Below are 20702 nucleotides of genomic sequence, written 5' to 3' on the forward strand. Positions count from 1 at the left end.
CATGCCATGTTCATTAACAGAATATTATACTCTTTGCAGAGGATGTAGAAATGGGCACTGGTCTGCTGGTCAGAAGTGGTGAGCAATTGGCTTTGCATCACTTTTTTTTTCTTTTTTTCCCTTCACTTATTAAACTGTATTTATCCTGTCCCACAAGTTTTTCTCACTTTTGCCCTTCCGATTCTCTCCCCCAAACTGCTGGAGTGAGTGAGCAGCTGGTGGGTGCTTAGTTGCAGGCCAGGGTCAACGCATCACAACTTCACAATAGTAAAGCTTCACCTTTCAGCTTAAGCTGCTCATTAACAGAAAAATATTAGGAAATTAACATAGTATTTTGTTAGGAAATTAACATAGTATTTGAATAAACAACAATAGCAAAGAAAACCAGAGATCAGTTGGTTTGGTTGTTTGAGTGCTTCTTTCTGAAAGGACATTTTCAGAATGATTGACTCGTGCTGTCCTTGGAGTGCCCATATATACTATTTCTCATCCAGAGAGTTATGAAAGAATATTGCCACTGCCATAATCAGCAGCATGAGCTTCCCTAATCATAAGGTTTGGCTTGAGGGATGCTATGCAGGTAGATGATGCGAACAATGATGGTCTCAACATTTCATTCATAATTGATAACAAGAGTAGTCTATTATTCTAAGAGCCACATTTGTAGTCATAATCTCATTGCTATTAAACTGCTGTTTTCCACTCTGTGCAGTTATTCTATGCATGTCTTAAATCACCTTACGAAACTGATGAAAACTACCCCAAAAGCAATTACATGGGAAAATATCTATGGATACTCTAGAGTGTAAATTTTTCTGTGTATCTTCAAATATCATAAAAAGTACACAAAAATAGGCAATACTGCACCTGAGGCTGTCTAGCATTAAGCAGATGATCCAGAATTACGGCTTCTACCATATGAATGTTCTTTGTCTCCTGATAATACGGATGCACTACCATTCTCATAGTGTTGATCTGGTTGAATTAGTGGAATCAGGTGGTGACTGATAAAGAATGTTCAAAAAGAATAAGCCTGACAAGATATATTATTTCTATTAACTGCTTGAAAAATGAAGTTTGTATTTTTCTCCAGGGATGAGGTTTTTTAAAAAGCTTAAATCTAACACCTAGTTTTTGCAAATGCAGAGCTTTTGAAATGTAATCTATAGGAAATGTAGCCTCTAATTTCAGGGATGAGACCGGTAGTTACAGTTTCCACAGTGCCAGTTGCTCTTCAGCTGCCTGCATTATTGCTCCCTTCCTTTACAGCCGTAGTGCAGATGACTGTAGAAAGACACCGGTAGGGAAGCATTGCCCATAGAAACACAGCAACACATACAGTCCCTAAAGATCACCCGTCTGAGTTCCTCTTCAGCTTCACCGGGTTACTAGCTAACTGCAGGATTGAAAGATTGGAGAAGAAACCAACACAAAGCATGGATAGATGATAAGATTTATAATGCATATAGGGAAGGTAGTGAGGTAAGAGATGAAGATGTATGACTGGAGCTAGCTGCTCTTCTTACACTTGTGTGTATAGTGTCAGAATAAACTAATGACACAGCAACAGATGCATTAAGTGCAACCAATCTCTTCTATAACTTCTGTAGTTCCTCTATGTTCTTATTGTGTTATTTGGAAATAACTACATAGATACAAGATGTGAAAAATATGAATTTAATCTCAGCACCTTAGGATTTCATCTGCTTTTTAAAAGTTTTATTAATTATTACGAAAAATCTCATTATTTTTTAGGGGTTCACCTAGCACATTGAGTGTAATGTCACATTTCCACACAGCAGAATGACCTTCCCCTAACTTCATTTTTTGTGAAGTTTATGTGAAATATGTAAAATTTACACCTGTGTGGCAGCAGATAATGGTGACCTGATATATTTCTGAATGACAGAAATATTATTAGAAATATTAATGTAAAGTTAGCCTAATGTTAAGTCTTGAACTTAAATCTTCAGTTCTGCAGCTGAATGATTCTAACCTAAATTAAAAATTGGCACTCGTTAAAAAAGCAGTTGAAACACAAAAAGATATAATGTGGTGCATGAAATACAGAAAAAAGATCCAGCAGAAGTGTTGAAATAAACTATAAATACTAAAGTTCTGGCACTGAGAAAGTTGGCTAGAAAAAATGCCTAAATATTTTATTTCAAAGCTATACATTGAAAAACAAAGGGTTTGTTAATAAAGGGCAGGTATGGGGGGCTTTCATTTTTTAAGCTAATACCGTCCTACAGAAGACTGGAGTAATTGTTGTAATGTAATTTCATTCATCATTTTCTGATACAGCATGTCCTTAGCAGTTTAAGACAAACAGATCAATTCAAGATAATATATGATATACTAAGGTAAACATGGTATTCCTTGTGATTTATTACATGTTGCTGTAGGATTGTCTTCTGTCCTTTGTATATATAATTGCAACACTGTCTTCCTGTAAGGTAATGAATTCAGAATGCTGTAGTGTCTCAGGGATAGTATTCTGAGGTAATAATTATGATAATAAAAGGAAAAATTTTACTCAAGAAAATAAATTACAGAACAGCCACATATATTTAAAAGATGATGATATAACTCTGGGGCTGTTATGTTAAAAAGGTTCACGTTTTTTTCCTTACTAATATGGGTATTAGTTATTTAAAAAATTGATAATCTGTATTTAAAAATTAACTTCAGTGTCTCTGGCCTGACATCACCATTTGAATATTAAAATCAGTATGAGTGACAGAGTTTTGAGGTGCTTTCTCCATTTTTTATGAATTTTATCACCCAGCTGTACAGAGTGGACTACTGGACAAAATACATCATTTGCATTTACATGTTCTACCAGTCCTTGCCCATACACATTATATATATATATATATATATATATATATACATCAGCAACACAGCACAAACTTTCCCTTTCCTGAATTCTATTATTCAAAATCCTTTTATGTAAACAATTTTTTAAAATGATAAATCCAAAGGAAAATCACCTACTAATGCCAACTGAACCAAGATGTTGCTCCTACTAAGTTTCAGTTTTGTATGACTAAATATTATTTGTCTAGTAAGAAATTTAGAAAATCAGGAGTATACAACAGATTCAGGACTGAACTAACTTACAGGAAGAGCTCTCCTGAACTGAACTGAAGGATTACTGAAGTACTTTTATGCTAATTACAGGTATGTTATGGAACTACTTTTTATAGTACTATCTACTTTCGCATAGCTTATTACAGCAACATGATTTTCAGAATACCACAAAACTAAGGTCTTAGAAGCTGTTAGTGCAAAAAGAAATAAAGTGTTATATATGTTACATACAGGTAGCATGCCAAAAGCAAGGAAAAGTAAAAAACTCATAAAAATTACAAAAAGAATCAATGACTTCTTTTTCTGTAGTATAGGAGAAACAAAAAATATTTCACAAATGTCACATTGCATTTCTTTTTGTACTACATCAGCCTGTTTTGTTATATTTTCAGTTTTGTTTTGAATTAACGCTGCCCTATACATATTTCTATGTTCGTTTAATAATACATGAAGTAAGTTTACATTCTTTTTATATTTTTCATCAAAACACTGCTATACTCTTTGTGATAGATATAAACGTAACAGTTTCTTCTCTGGTAAAGATTTATTAAAATATTACATTTGTGGAATCACATTTTGGGATTTTCTACTTAGTTTTCTGTTGACTGTGGACAATCCCTAGCACATGAAAACCGCAAAGAAAATCAAATTCCCACAAGGAAGATAGTACATTTTGATATTAAAAATGTTTTCATTTCACCAAGTAATAGTGATGTACCACATAATCTAATGAGATTCATTCACTATAAGTATGAAGAAAGGAATCCACAGTATTCTGACAAATTAGACTATGCCCACTGTTGGTTTCGCAGTGCTAAAGAATTTCAGTTTTTAGTATTGTCCTAGGAAACCAATGCCTAAGTCCCCCAAAATATTGAAGTTGAATGTTAAAACTTTTGTATCATTCCATTTGTATATTTCAGGACTTTAGTTTAATTTGATTCAGCTTGATGGAAATTTAAATATATAGACAGTGTACATTTTATAATTTGCCTGATATTTTGGACTGGTCATGACAAACCAGTCTTTATGATGGGTATTTTGCCACTGACTTCACCAAAGCTGATCAAAGGCTAAAACTATTCTTGGAAGAAATGTTTTAGACCAGTCTTTCATACTAGTATGGTATTACTGAAATCAGTGGCATTACACTGACAATAAAATGCATTTTGAAACTTCTATGTGCACAAAATTTTACCCAGTCATAGAAAGCAATCAAATGTACAACTCAGTCTTTTAAGCTTTTGGCTACAATTACACATTAAAAACTGCACCAATTAACAGTAGCATGACATTTTCTTCCTCTTCTAGTCCTAGTTTGTGCAATGACAACGTTTATTAGCAATTTCTTCTAATGAGCATGGAGGAGGGTGGAAAAAGGGATGTAGCATAAAGGAAATGCCACATAGAATGTGTTTTAGATTTGTCCATGCTTCTTATTCCATTAAATCTGAAATATCTATGTCCTTGACACAGGTACCTGTTATCAAGACTGTTACCAGATTATTAGAATCAGGGCTGCCTCCAAAGCATTTGCTTTTTGAAGAAATATGAATTAAAACATATTATTTTGATTGTGGTGAATTTAATGGAAACAATTGTGAATCATGAGCATAAAGAAACTTAAGTATTACTACTATTTTCTTTAAATTAGCTTAAATGGTCTTACATGTGTGGAGGTTTTTTAAATAAACTAAAAAAACACCTTGCATGGATATTTCAAGTATTCAAGCAAAACAAAACCACTAATTTGAGGATATGCTCTTGCAACTGTACACCTCAGATAACAGTCATTCTTGTACAGTTTTCCTTCCATTCAAGGACCTGTGCTGTGTTTTATGCATTTCCTTCTATTGAGCCATCACCATACAACTCTGTGAAAAGGACTCATTTCTACTGCAGGTATTATGGTTGCTTACTACAGTAAAAAGGCATACCAGTAACTTGAAAATACTTAAGAGTACCCATAAGACAGCGTAGGATATCTCAATTATTATCTTGCTAACCCTTAAACACTTGCTATACAATAAAATGAATTTTTTATTTAGTTTAACATTTCTTATTTCAAGTCAGCTTTGCTTTTTCCAGTAGATATCCTAAATTTTAATACAAAAGACATCAGATTAAATGTATCAAGTACTGCTGGTAGATGAAAATTTGTCCAGAGCAGCCTGATAAGGTCAGCATGATATGGCTCCTCTTAGTTATGACTATCAGTCTGTAGCCTGCAGACATTTCCTAATAAAACTCCAAGATACTGGTAAAAATTTTCAAGCTGTCAAAAAGTGCAAGTGAAACAGAAATAAAATATAAATGTGGTTAATGTACACAATGAATGATGCACAAGCACTGCCATAGAAAAGCTAGCAAATATTACTTTAAGACAAAGACAAAGCCTGGGTAGTTACAGTTCTGCATACTAGACAAGCATATTCTTTTATGTTTCTGAACATTAGAAATTCTTATCTAAAAGATACTTTGTCCACAAGGATGCCAAACATCAATTTTTCATGGCTCAAAATCTCAGCTGAGAAGCACTTCGAATTGTTAGAATGTGTTTCTTTGCTTTGTTTATCATTTGTCCATGAAATGTTTGATATTCCCAAATGTGTTCTGTATTCAAAATGATTTGGCAAACAATTCATTTAAATCCATTTCACCTGTGTACTACTTAGAAACTCTGTTGCAACTATCGGTTTGAGTACTTACTATTCAAAAATTGCTGTTTCCACATTTATATCATTCCAAAATTTGTAGTTGTAATCTAAACAGAGGATTCTCAAGCTGATGAAGGGCAAAATCAAATGAAGTGCCTTAGAGCATTGTCAACTTGAAATCAATTCAAGTTCCACCTAGGTAATCTTTGCAAAAACAAGCCTCTTTTCCAAAATGGATGGTGCTGAAAACTAGTATGTCCCAGTCATGGAATATTTTTGGTTTTTAGCTCAGTATCCTGTTTTCTATGTCAATTAGACATGCTGACCAAGGATGCAAATATTGAGAACATCCATACTTTAACACAAACTTGACAAAGGAAAAAACCAACTTTTCTATACAAGATTGGCCCAAGAAAGCCCAATCTAATCTGAAGTGCAGGTTAGATTAAAGGAAATCACTTTAAGATTGCATTTAATATTTTTATTGCTTGTAGTTTTCACTTTTTGCTCTCAAAACATTAATTTCAAATGCACCATAATTGAAATTATTTAGTAGTTTACAAAGCAACCACATTAATGACAAAATGTAGTGTTTATCTAGTTTAAACTAATGATCACCTCTTCTTTGGAGGCAATAAAAAATCTTTATGCAGTGTTTCCCAACAATTTTTTCTGATACTGAAATAAGCCTTCTGTCAATATTAAATTATTTATTTTCATAGTATGAAATACTGAAAGCAGTAATTTATCTTGCCAAAACCAGAACTAAAAACAGATGTAAGATGTTCAGTTAGTTCCTGTTAAAATATGTAGATCTTTAGCTGAGCTCCCACAAGCCAGAGGTAAAAACATTATTTAGTTTGAAACCACTCCACTTCATATGAAACAGGTACTACCAGGCCAAGAGCTACCAGGCCAAAAGCAAGTAGGGACATGTTTTGACTTGTGCTCTCATCCTTTAATAGAATTCAAAAACTAATTACATAACAGACTGCTTTTATAAAGGGGAATGACACCTTTTAATGATAGCTTTTCATTTTTCAGCTTTTGCTATAATAGTAAATCTTTTGGCTACAATTAATTTGCACCTTTCTCTATTATGAAAAATATTAGAACAACGCTTTGAAATTACTGGAACAGTACATGTAGGCATTTTTCAAACTGTAGTGAAAGAAACAACTTTCATTTCAGTTTTGTTCCCAACCTGACATTCATGAATTATTTCCTAGATGAGTTCTTACTAATCATTATTTAATTGTAATAAAAATAGAACCAAACCTCAGATGTGTAAACTGGTATAAATCTGTTTGCTTCAGTGAAGGTTTACTGATATAAGCACAGTTGTCCAGTATTAACATCGTTTTTGAGTTAACACCTGCATATTATACTAGTATAGTAAAAAAGAGTCAGGACACAGATAAGTGTTAGGCTCAGAAGAAATAAATAAAAACTGGGATGCTTACAGGGAGTCACATGTAGCTTGAACCACAGATAAAAAAATTAGGATCAGAAGCTGCAAAAAGACTAATGGCAATCACAAGGTATAAAAGTTACTTAGGGCAGAATGTATCATATTTGCTTACGGTTCTCATAGAGTATCAGGCATGGGATGCAAAATTATGAACTATGTTTTATTAACGGCAAAGAAACTTCATATTAAAAATGTGTACATCTGGCTGCAAAAAGAATGCTGAGGCTGTGTTCCAAACTCTACTAGGTCATATAGCAATCTGGCTCCTGGGAAAAATGTCAGGGGTCCCTAAGGATGCTCAGTTCCAAGTTATGTATTGCTCTCTTCTGCAGAGGAGAATTGAGTACTCAAATGAGATTTATGACAGGGTACTTTCTTGCTGCAATTTCTGCTCTCCATAGATAAAGAAAGAGGTCAGACCACTTAGATAAAGAATCTCTCAAGAAAGGAAAGAGTAAAAAAAAGTGTACATATACATATACAATTTTAACATACATTTTTACACATGTACTCATATTTAAAATACTTGCATATATATGTAAATATTTGTGTATGTGTGTGTATATATATGTATATATACATACGAAATAATCAGTGAACTATTCTGTCAAAGGCAGGGTTAAGGAATGTGAATCCTGAAATATTGGCCTAAGGGTGACAACATAAGTCACTTCACAGTGTGATTTTGAAATGGGCGAAAGTAAAGGTTTGGAAAAACACTGGGGATTACAACTAACACAATATTTTTTAAACTAATATTAGAAGGGAAAGTTTGCCCAGCAGTTGGAAACTGTAATTGTAGTATCTAAAAATGAGCTAGTTCTCAGTGATGTGGGGCAGTGGAGAAGGAAGGGAAAACAGGAACTATTTGAGATCTGAACTGAAATATCTGAAAATACAAGTCATTCTTCTGTCCTTATTTTCAACTGGTTTCAAGGGCTGATATCAGTGAGCCAAAGTTTTCAGTAAATTCCTCTACCACCTTTTGAGGAAAAGAACTAAATAGCTCTGTCTAAACCTTCTTCACTAAAGCTGTGCTAGGTTAAACAGTGTGGGACGTCTATTTTTGCAGTGCAGGCATAGCCCCAGTTGTTTGGGAGCAACAAACAGATGGTTTGAGAGAGAGATTTATTAAGTGTCTAAGATCTAAATTAATTTTAGGTTGAGATTAGAGTCTAACAAGGTAATTTGGGATTGTCCTTTTGGCAGGTGTTCATTGCTAGTACTTTTCCCACAGAAACCGGTTCCTTAATAACCTAGAGTTACAAATGGAGTAAAGGGACGGATCTGAAGAAAGCTGGGAATAATTTGTCGGTTTTCTGCCAGTTGATAGTGAAGAAGACTCCCTTTGCTAATATCCGCTTAAGCTTTACATGAGAGGGGAATGTTTACAAGTTATGTTGCAATCTTCTGTTTTATACATCCTCCACAAGCAAGACGTAGGACTCTGGAGCCCTATTAATACACTGGGGCAGGATGGGAGGCCAGGTGGTGTCTCACCCTAAAATTGCAATGATCGGAGAAAGAAAGGGTGACTTGCACTGTGAGCGAGCAGCTGCGTGGTGCTTAGTTGCCGGCTGGGGCTAAACCACGACAAGTAGACTACTGTTACGTACAGGGTATGACATCTTTTAAAAATGTTATCCATTCCTTTTGATTAATTTGAGTAAGCTTAATTGATTACATGAAAATAAAAAATAAAACTCTATTTTCAGATAGATATTATGCATTTGGTAAACACAACTGTTGTTTACATCTTTTGTGTTTAGTTCTTGTTGTGGAAACACTGTTGTCTAATACAAGTATTTAGTACTGATTTACCAAGGCTTAAGCATTGTCTTTGTACTTGGTAGATACAGACATATCAATAACAGTAAAATATAGGGTTATGATGTCATTTTAATGTCCCAGCTAAACTAAATGTGAGCAATACATGGGTCAGTCATGAATAAAATATAATTGCTATGCTATTGGAAATGTTAGCCTACTGAAGTTAGCAAAAATTTATTTTAAAAAAAGGTATTTTAAAATATACGTTTACCCCATAAATAAGTTTTGCAGCAAAGCAGTTTCTCCAGTTTAAATTGTGATGCTTCTTTAAATACTGTATCTTTTAAAATGATAGTAATTTTGCATTGCTTTGATGTAACAGGAATTATTGCATAAAAGATTTGGTTTTGACAGCATGCAAAATGCACAATCCTATATATTCCTATTTTCAGTTTTTTTAGTGGCCATGATTTTTACATTACCTAGATAAGAGGACTGACTGTACAGGATTGGACATGGAGTACATTTTCAGAGCATTTATCAAAAAACATGTATGAAACTGACTCAAGAAATGGGTCACACTTCCTTGTGAAGTGGATTGAGGGTTACCACTTCCAAATGCTTACTACTAAGACTACAGGACAAGCTGGCTTGCAAAACAGCATTAGCATAACGTCAACCCAATAAAGATACATGTTTAGCATCCTGTAGAAAATCCTTGATACATAACTTTTCGGTTGAAAGCTGTTAGATAAGACTAGTATTTTAAGAAGGAAGGTATTTGAAAAGGAAGACTGGAGAAATTGGATAGATTTAGGTGGTTGAGAAGACTGAGAGGGAAGAGAGGGTTGGTGTGGTGAAGGTTAGAGGGGCAACAGAAGACTATGGAGTGTGGTTGAGACAAAATTCTCTCCTCCCAGTTTGCTCCCACTTTGACTCCTCAATTACCCTTACTTCAGCTCTATTCCAGATACAGGTGAAAGGGTAGGGAACAGACAATCAATTGCATATGTCACACTTCAAAGCTAAAGAACCATCAAGACTCAAGAGAAATTTCATAAAATCTTCCCAGTATAATAGGTTTAGTGGATTTCTTACAGAGGATAGAAAAACTATTTGCTCCAAAAGTCCTTCCAAAGAACATGATTTAGAAGAGGAATATCAAACAATGGCAAGGACACTGATAGAGGAAAATATTTTGCTTTTTTCCACCACTTAAGATGAAGGCAGCTAATGAAGGAATCTAACATGGTTGAAGAATATTACTCTTCTGAATGCTTAGAAAAATGGAAAACAGTAGAGACTGGGAACTGCATTTTAAAAGTTTGGGTACACTTCCTGTTGATTTTTTTTAATTATTTGCATGGAAATAATGAGTGAAGGCTATTTTAAATACACAGATCTGTTAAATATAAGTGAAGAAAATACTATTGTGATTCATATTATCTAAAGTTAACTGAAGTAGTATTGTTTTTTAGATAATGTGTCTAGCTTTATAAAATATAGGGAGAAATCACAGTAGTAAAAATCTGAAAAAAAAGCAAATTCCTTTGGGGGAGTCAAGCTCTTCATTTTCACAAAAGTTTCAATGCTATTATATTTTCAAGAAACAGTCATTGAGATTATATAGCAGAGGATTGTAAGTAAGTTATATTAGGAGGAAAGGCATGTGGTTTCTGACCTTAGGTCTCTGTCCTTAATCAGGTGAAAGTAGTTGCATCCTCAAAAGAAAAGTATGTGATGGTAACATTTATTTATAGCGGTTAATGAGTTCTAAGGTCACAATCCTGATTTATGTTCTGTGAGCGACAGGATAACAGAAATTCTTGTTGCAGTAAACGTATACCTAAACATTGTGCACGTACACTATTATGTTCTTCTTCAGCCAAAAATAATTATTTGGTATTACTTAAAAATTATTTCATATTAAAGCAATTTAATTTATCATTTCTCAGTAAAAAATGCAAATGAAAATATACTTCAATACATTTTATCTACATATCTCAAAGTACTTTATAAGTGTCTTGTTTGGCTTCACAGCGCTTCCAAGAGGTAGGCAGACATTCTAGCTGTAAGGTTAGTCTGCAGTAAGTTGTGACACAGGGAAACTATGACTTGTTCTTGGCATGCTGTTGACCAAGGAAAAGCCAGGAATAAGATTCAAAGCTTCAGATTTCTTGTCTACTAATATGAAACTGTAATCTGTATTTTTCTGTTATGCCTACACATAAACCTGATGTTTACCTGTCTGTTACAACTGGTATGAAAGCAAGAGAAAAAGAACAAAAGAAGGCACAAAAGATACATAAACAAGCCTACATAGGTATTTTAACTATTTCATATTTCTTCTCACTTTTATGACTCTATTTTTAGTCCAAAGAGACATTCAAAAGTTACATTTTATATTCTGAGCGCAATAAGAACTATAATACAACAGCAGTTTTTGGTGGCATGATGGCTAACTAGAGATAACTGTAAGATCTATTATAATATCTCTGATTAGTTATAGTAAAATGTATGACTGATACATGCAGTAATAGCAGCATGAAATACCAGTGCTTTTAATTAAAGAAGCATATTTAATGAGACAAAATCTGCATCATTTTTAAGAAACGGCTTGGGAAGAAGAGACTTGCAGTCCAGCAGAGGTGCACCTTCTATTTCAGACTGGGGGGAATTTTCCTGCAATCCCTTTCCCTACCATGGAGCACTGCTGTCATGCAGATTTTCATGACAATCTGTCAGCAGAAAGCCGAGGGTGATCACAGCTCCCAGGATAGCCATGCTGCCATGAAAAGAAAGACTGGCAATAAGATGCAGAAATTCACCATGTATTAAGGGAAGTTTCAGTATTCCATGAAATGTAAGTGTTCCCTCAGGATCTTAGTTTCAGATGTGCTCCCACGCCACTTTCCAGACAGCTTTGCTCCTAATCTCTGGGCTTTGGAAATGAATGTCCATTTATGTTGGCGTTGTTTTTAACACAAGGCAAATGAAAGCAAAATGCAAATTCAGGTGTTTATTTACAAAAAGCAAGATCGGTAACAGCAAATGTTTACATACAGTGATGAAAGAAGATCACGCTTTACAACACTTATTTTAGGATCGGATTAGATTTCCCATTTCTGGTTACATTTCTTGGAAGAGATTAACTAAAGCAGCCAATTCTTTCATAGACTCCTTTTTGTTTCCTTCAAACCTGAGGCAGTTAGATTCATGTAGTCTCCTCAAACCTTATTCTGTCCTTAGGCATCTAGAAGTAGTTCTGGCACTCTCCGTACCTAACTATGGATAATCATCTTCTCTCTAGAGGTGTAAGTGTGGAAGACTAGGTGCTATTTACCGTACTCAGCTATTAATGATTCCTTGACTCCGTGAACAGCACGACTTCCTTCTGTATACATTTCAGTATGAAGTATCTCTGTTCACTGAGCCATAGTTCACATAAGCTTGTAAACGAAGTTGATACAAAATACTGACTATAAATATATAAATGGAATGAATTTTATGGATGAAGCTTGTTACTCACTTATGACAAGACAACTTTGGGCTGAAAATCCAACTGTGCTGAAAAAATCCAAAACCTACTTTTAAGACTTACTTCAACAGACACTGTAAACACACAGATCTATTTATAAGCTTCTGTCATTTGGGTAGATTTTAATATTAGGGACAGAATTTTGCCCATATTTTGAATTTCAGCTATAGCACCATCCTATTCTCTAAAATATATCCTAAATATTAATTTATTTCACTATTGATTTGACTATAGTAAGTGAAATTCAGCAAAAAGAAAAGAGAACGCAATAGGATTTGCACAGATCAATACAGGTCAGATTACATTACAAACTGTTCTGAGAAATTTTTCAAACACATTAAAAGGCTTCTTATGAAGTACCATAGAAGACCTAGTGAACTGAAACCTGACCGTAAGATATCTGATAATGAACTGAAAAACAAGACCACTAGTGCATGCTTCTTAAAGGTTCTGTAGTAATTCTTCAATTTTTAATTTTTTTCCTTCATCTTCTATAAGATGTTTTTTCTCCTCTATCAGAATGTTCTCAATTCATAAACATCTTTTCTCTAGTATTCCCTGGCATAAATCCAAAAAGATATCTTCTTAAAAATTATTTAATTGATGCTATACAAAATATGACATACATAGAAATATTTTACCTGTCTATAAGTAGGCAGAGTCTGTTGCCAGAGAGATGTTGAACACCCTATCATAATGCTACATACTGTATACAATTAAAATACAAATTCATGTGAGAATGATAACATTAATCTAATTGTGCTAAGGAAGTAATAAAAATGATAAAAAGCTTTTTTAGACACTAATAAATGTGCATATTTCACCTAATATAATTAATTGCAAAGCTAAACTGGATATGCATAAAATCCTTAGAATATGATTTGGTTATTTTACTTTTTATGCTATAATACTGCATTTAAAGCATTAAATACAATTCCAGAGTCATTCTCCATAGTGTATCTTAAACAAAAAAAAGTTTGTATTTAGTATCACTTCAGTTTGAAGTCTTATTTATTGAGACTGAATAAATAAGCATGTTTTTACAAACTACTTTGCAACTGAAACATTCCTTGGTGTCCCAAACAGTTCAAAGATGCATATAACTAAACTAGCGATCAAGAAGTGAGAAGCCAGAAGGAAACGACACATTCTCTAATGCTTTTTACCTGCTGCAGATGTCAATGTTATCATCAGCAGGCTCAGATGCCTGACTAGACGCAAGTGATGGCCCCTGAATCAATACAGTGCCATATACTTTACAAAGAGATTGCAATTACTGACTTGGAAAGCACTCTCGCAAAATTTCAATATTAGGTCAATATACTAAATGCCTCTATTTTGATCCATGTTGTGTTAGCTCAGATGAAGAAATATATTTTAAGCTGCTTCTTCAGACAAGTTATAATTATATGCAGAGATTATGATTATAAAAAGATGCACAAGTGCAGGAAGTGCAACAGCACACACCAAAAAAAAATCTTTTATATTTATAAAAAATTTTTTTAAAACCAAAACCTTTTCAATGAAGAAAATGCTATTTTTTAAATTATATTTTCACACTTCATGTCTAGGTGAACTTTTACAATTTCATTTACTTTTTACAAGTGAGGGTAGGTTGTATATAAACACTGACTTTTCAAAATTAGAGTATACATATATATATATAAAAGGATATATATATATAAACACACATACAGTATGTACACATATAAAAATATGTAACTCTTACAAACGCATATGCTTTGAAAAGAAATGTAGTAGGTACAACACTAATTTAATTCCAGGAGAAAAGAACAACTATTTGGGGTTAATGGTATTTTGAATGGAAAACTCCACGGTGACTAAAATAATTCTTCTATTGACATACACTTAAATATTCTGTATATTATTAAGAGCAATTTCTCTCTCTTTTTAAAATGCTTTTTTTTTCCTTATCACTAACAGGGAAGGCTGTTTCAATATGACAGGAATACAAGATTCAGCACTTTTTTAGTATGAACTTCAGCCAGTTTCCAAACTTAAATACCAAGCAGACCATTAGCCAGTTTGCCTTGTGTCGCAGCCCTAGTCAATGGTGCTCTGCCAGCTTCACCAGCTGAGAATCTGCACTGAACTTAAATATCTGTTTTTGCTGAATGAAAACAAGGTTCAAAACTGTGCCATTTCCTACTAAACTACCCTGAATGAATAGTGCCACCTGCTGAAGTCCCAACTCAACAAATACTTCACTGTAAACATAAGTTTTGAATACAGTTACTCTAAGTGCTTTACTGATTTAAGGCCAGAATTGCAATCAACATTCCCAGAAGCACTTTCATGTTCAACAGAAGATTCCCTTCCAAGTAACAGTTTTGCTATTCCCTCTTAGCTTCATAGCAGGATAGCTGCCTCACAGACTGGTAGTGAAAAAAGAAAATCCAACCTGTTTCCTGTTCTGTGATTCCTTCTTTGGGCAAAACCATTGTAGATATCTGCAATTCTTATGTGGCTATGTTGCTAATATACAGCTTCAGCTGTCATAAAACATTCAGATATCAGACACGTCAGAAGAAAAATATTGCCATTTCAGCAAGGTGGTCTGAGTAACAATTAACAGACATTTGCATACAGTATCAGTCTCTAATGCATTTTTAAAGCGCCTTCTGTGTCTATTAATCTCCTTTTTAAATAAATTAGGAGGAAGCTGTTTTGGGCAAGAATAGATCTATTTCCCAGTTTAATCAAACTCTTTGGCCATAATTTGCTATTGGTTTTGGTCGCTTTGAAGGAATAGATGGACATTTATGATGAAGCAAATTCCTTCACCTCCTTTCAGCATGCTGCCAAGTGAAGGCTCTACTTGCTGAAAATGAGACTTCTGTCATCACTTCCCTGCTGACGCACATTGAATCTTAGCTATTTATAAAGCCAAAGTTGTTCTGTGGAAATTACTCAAGAGAAAAGTTTGGGTGTGATGACCATATGATGGATAAATGTACAAAAGATAGCTTCCCTTGTTTGTAGCCACAAAACTGAGTGCAAATTGAAATCTAACTATATGCATCTCTAAATAGTCATTAGGAAAACATTAGATACCAACATCTTCCTGCATATGTATTTCAATTCTTCACAGAAAACTCAGAACTATGTTTAAAAAAACTCTATAGAAGGAGTGTTCAGGAAGAATAAATATAGACTAAACATTTGAAATGTCTTGCTAAATTGATTTCTCTCACTTAATCTTTAGAACTCATGACAAATACAAAGTACCATCATCAAGTCTATTCATGTTATTGAAGTTTGGAAAATTCATAGAAAAACATGGGGTTTTGACAGGGCAACAACCATTGCTCTAGTGAAATTTCATATAAGGAAATTAATTTGATTACTGTGGGAATATATATGGACCCACCAGGACAATGTTGGTGTTAAAGAGCAGAAAACTACAAGTGTCAATCAAAGAAATAAAGCAAAAAAGCTTTCAGCAAGGCTTTGAAATGCAAAGGTATTAACTGCAGGAATTATTGTGAAATTTCTCAGTACAAGTGTGGCCAGATCCACAAAACCACTCATGGATACAACTATTGCATTAAGCTTCTGAAGAATTGCTAACTCAGGACTTCACTGTTTGCTTGTAATTTGTGCCCTGCAATTCTTTTGAAAAAATGTTTTGTGGACTCCAGAATAAAAAAGTTGAATAAAAAAAGTGCGGTAAGTAAACTTCAGAAGAGCTGTATTTTTCAAGAATGCAATATCCATGCAACAATTAAAAAAATTGTCTACACATTATTAGGAAGGAGTAGAGCTCTGCAATTTTACACACCAGTGTAAACCTAAGCAGTTAATAATAGCAAGAAACCTCCTATTTCCAGCAGCAGTATTATGAACTCTATGAACAAAAGGTAACATTTTAATCAGTGAAGTGGTAACTTACAAGAAGATATGTAGTTCTACTTGTGAGATACAGAATGAAAGGATAAAAATAATAAACAATGGATGGATTAATGGATGGAGATATCTGTGTAAAAAGATTATCTCAATCATAAATTTTCTTTAAAAAGTTTAGCTTTATATATTACTGCCAAAAATTTTATAGTAGTTCTTCCCTAAAGGTATAAGGTGAAGAAGAACATAAAATAACTTATTTTTCCCTGAAACACTGTGCCTGCCCTCTAATATATTGAAGAGTTACAGATCTCGTTCTCATGCTAGAAAAATGATGATTTAAAAACAGAAAATGTTTTTTTATAAAAGTGCATGCCACATGTTCATGTGCATTCTCTTCCATTTTTGTGGTATATTTGCACCAACATTCAGTGTTTACAGCATCATTAAAAAAAATCTAGTGAGAACCATTATGTTTAAACAATGGACAATTAATTCCTCCTCCACCCAAAACTCCCCTTGACAAACCCAAACCCCAAACATAAACATTTCTGTAATCAATATATGAGACATTTCAAATAAGAAAATATGGGTAAATCAAATTTTCAACAGCAAAAATGGGCAAATAATTATACAAATGTGTATGTATAAAAACAATCTCACTAAGAGCATTCGTGAAAACGAACAAACAAAATGTTATTCACTGAGAAATATTTGCCCAGAGCTACTGAAGTAATTTTTTGCATTTTGACTTTGTACTTCTGTGATTTACTACTAGGTCTGAATTGACTGTGGAGAAAAATCAGCAGGTGGTTTATACTTCTGACTAACACGTTTACTGTGATGCTGGTTTGTACACAGCATTCAGAAAAGCAGAATCCAATAGACTACCTAAGAGAAGATGTTAAACTCCATGAGAACATCTGCTCTCCTGTATAGTTTTTGTCAGACCATGTACCCTTATCGAATGTAATACCATTATTGAAAATCAAAGTACATTGTTTTTGGTCTTGACAATTGTCAACTGTATGTTGAGTCAATGGCCCGGAAATGATACATAATTATGCTGTTCAGCAAGGACTTGCAAAAAAGGTTGAATTTAGAATAGAATAGCATGTTAAACACATATGAGTTGGACACGATCCATTTTTGTTCTCACAACTTGTAACATTAATTTTGTACTTTGTTAAATATTTACCACATCGGGAGAGATGAAATTACTGCAAAGAAAGCAGTATGCTTAAGAAAATACAAACAAAAAAAAACAAAGTGAAAAGACAAAGCCCTCAGTGCACATCAGTCATCTACAATTCTATTAAATGAAAGTACCTATATCTCCATATTTCCTCAGCCAAGAAATAAACGTTACTTAAGCTTGAAATGTTTGTGTGCTTCTGAGAATGAGCTCTATAGTATTTGTCTCTAGTTTTACAGTGTGCAAAGTGTCACAGATGAACCATACAGATTTTTAAGTTTATTGCTTCTGTACACAAACAACTTTGTAGGCAAAGACAAAAAATATGAGTCGTATTTTTTTGCATACGACAGCAAGATAATTTATTGAACTACTCACACGGGGAAGAAAAATCATTCCAGAGAGAAATTTAGGAATCTAAGAGATGACTTCATAAGAGTATTAATAGCTGACATGACAGATATTGGCAAGATATAATTATCAGTCTTGATAATAAAATTTGACATACTGATAAAAACTGCTGATTCATATTTCAATTCAAAACTAATGGATCTGATAATGTCTGTATAGAGTGGAATGGATATGAGGATGATAGGAATCATCCTCATGTGTTTAATGTATTTGAAATTTCATTATCAGAGATACTAAAATAGCTTACACACAATCAAGACAGATTCTAATTCTGCTCACAAACAGAATATTTCTGGACATAGATCATAACACAATTATTAGTTTCTTCTATCCTATCAACATGTACATATTTCCATTTTTTTTGTGACAAATAATTTTTTCAAGCTCTAAAATGCATCACATTGTTTGAGTGATGATTTGAAATCTTTCTTGAACATCTTAGTTGTTGTCTCTTGAGTTTTACATCAGCACTTTCCAGTGTCATAAAATCTTCAGTTACCCATTACAGTATGAGTATCGGTGGGATAATGTAGTTGCCATGGTTCCTGTGCGAAGTAGGGAGCCTGCCCCTCACTCCACTGTTCAGGCAAATGGCAGAGGTTTCTACATCTCTCTTCTACACTCCAACAAAACTATACTAACATCCCACTGTATTATATACAAAAATACAAAAGTAAATACATTTTTACTGTTAGTAACATCCAGCTAACACTGGATGTGGCTGTCTCGGAAACATATTTGAAGACAAAGTGTGCAAGGCAAACAGCAACTGAAGGTATAAAACTAGAAAAGGTGATGGCATAGGAAAGGTTTGAAGAAACAACTTGACATGCATTTTGGAAAAAGCATTTCAAGCACAGGGAGAATCTGTGCTTTTCACAAACAGAGGAAACCATTATTCTTCTTCAAAAACTTAAATGTAATTTCAGACAAACTTGTGGATTCGGGGAATAAGAGCATAGATATCAGGAGTGAGTTGTATAGCTTCAAAGGTTAAGTATAAGATCAGAAATAAAAGCAAAAAGTGAATTTATGGGCAGAATTTCAAACTAGAAAAAGCATTTTCCAACTCAAATCTGCATTGTAGGTGACAGACTTAAAGTACAAATGTACTTTCAACCTACTAACTGCATCATTTGAATTCTAGTAACATAAAGACATTTCATCTACTTTAAAAAACAGGTAGATTAAGAATCTTAATATGAATTTCAGCAACACAAAGCATGTTCCTTCAGCAAAACATGTACATTTGTTTTCTGCCTTAGTTTTCAGCCTAGCTCTCATCACCTGTACAAACAATATAGACAACATAATTGCTTAATTTGAGTTCTGTAACCACATCTAGCAATATAGTACTATTGTTTTTGCTAAATATGAAAGAAATATCATATTCTATGCAAAAATGTAGCCAAGTTTGCCAGAAACCTGTTTTCCTGCATCATTTTCAATTTCTAGTAGCACTATGACACCAATTATGTATTACTTAGATGATTATTTTTAGAATAGTCTTTCATGTTGACATGTAGTTTTATTTCTCAAGATATGACACACCCAAGAGTATGCTGGTATATATATCATTAACACATTAGTCTCATAAGCTTTTCTATTGAGCCTCCATGGATTATGTTGCAGCACAAATGTACTTATTCTGGAATCACATAGTGAATTTTTGTAAAATTGGTTTTAGCATTCTCTTGGACTCTTGATAAGATAGTCTACAAACCAGATTTTTCTGAACATGGTTGTATTTCTTAACAGGCAGCAAAAATAGATTACTTTCAACAACTTTAAAATATTCTCTAACAAGATAGGAAAATTATCATTTTTAGTAGTACAACCACTCTCTTTACAAACTTCCTCGATGAAAGAGAATTTAATAAAAACAGTTACACTCCTGCACATTGAAAATGTTATACTCCTGTGTGTGCTCTTTTAGAGATGATGGGAAGACTTAATTTATTTACCGAATACTTGTGCTATAAGCCCTGTGGGAGTTACAGGTTCTTCATTTTATTATGCATAATTTCTCACAGGGTAACATCAAGGCTAAAATAAACTGTTGGGCCTAAACTGAAATCAAATTCATTTTCTTAAAATCATGGTTATAGTATCTGAGTCTAAAAGAGTCTTCCTTCTTCCCTTCATTGTGAATTTCTAGCTGCTCCCAGGGTAGATACTTGTATGCCTGTGTCTGAGAGACTGATCAGGAGGCTGAGCCAGCCAAGAAAATGTCTTTGTTGTTGTTTAAGGTTAATTTTCAGCCTAATCAGATAATTGACCACGTGACCCCATGGATACAGGCTCCAACAAAGCAACAGCATAGAAGTATGAATCTGGGAGGTCACAAGGGAAAATTAGATCAGTGCTTTAAGAGGCTTTCTTTTTTTGAGACTGCACTTAGAAGACAGCAAGATCCAGAAATACCTCAAAGTTGATCTCTGTGGTCATGCCCCATGCAGTCAAAAATCAATATAGTAGGATAAGCAAGGATACCTAATAGGAGTAAAGGAATGAAGAGAAAGACAGCTGAAAGGAGTGGTGCGTACAGATCTTGAGAAAACTGGGTTGACAGCAGCCTCAAAAGGGATGCTGAGGACCTGGGGACGAATGAGGTGGTTAAGAGATATAGAAAGGGAAGAAAGGGATCTGGGGAAGTGGAGAGAGGACTCCAGAACAATGGGGCTTAAAGGGAGATCAAGCTGA

This window comes from Mycteria americana, chromosome 4, assembly GCF_035582795.1.
Source record: "Mycteria americana isolate JAX WOST 10 ecotype Jacksonville Zoo and Gardens chromosome 4, USCA_MyAme_1.0, whole genome shotgun sequence".
Lineage (NCBI taxonomy): Eukaryota > Metazoa > Chordata > Aves > Ciconiiformes > Ciconiidae > Mycteria > Mycteria americana.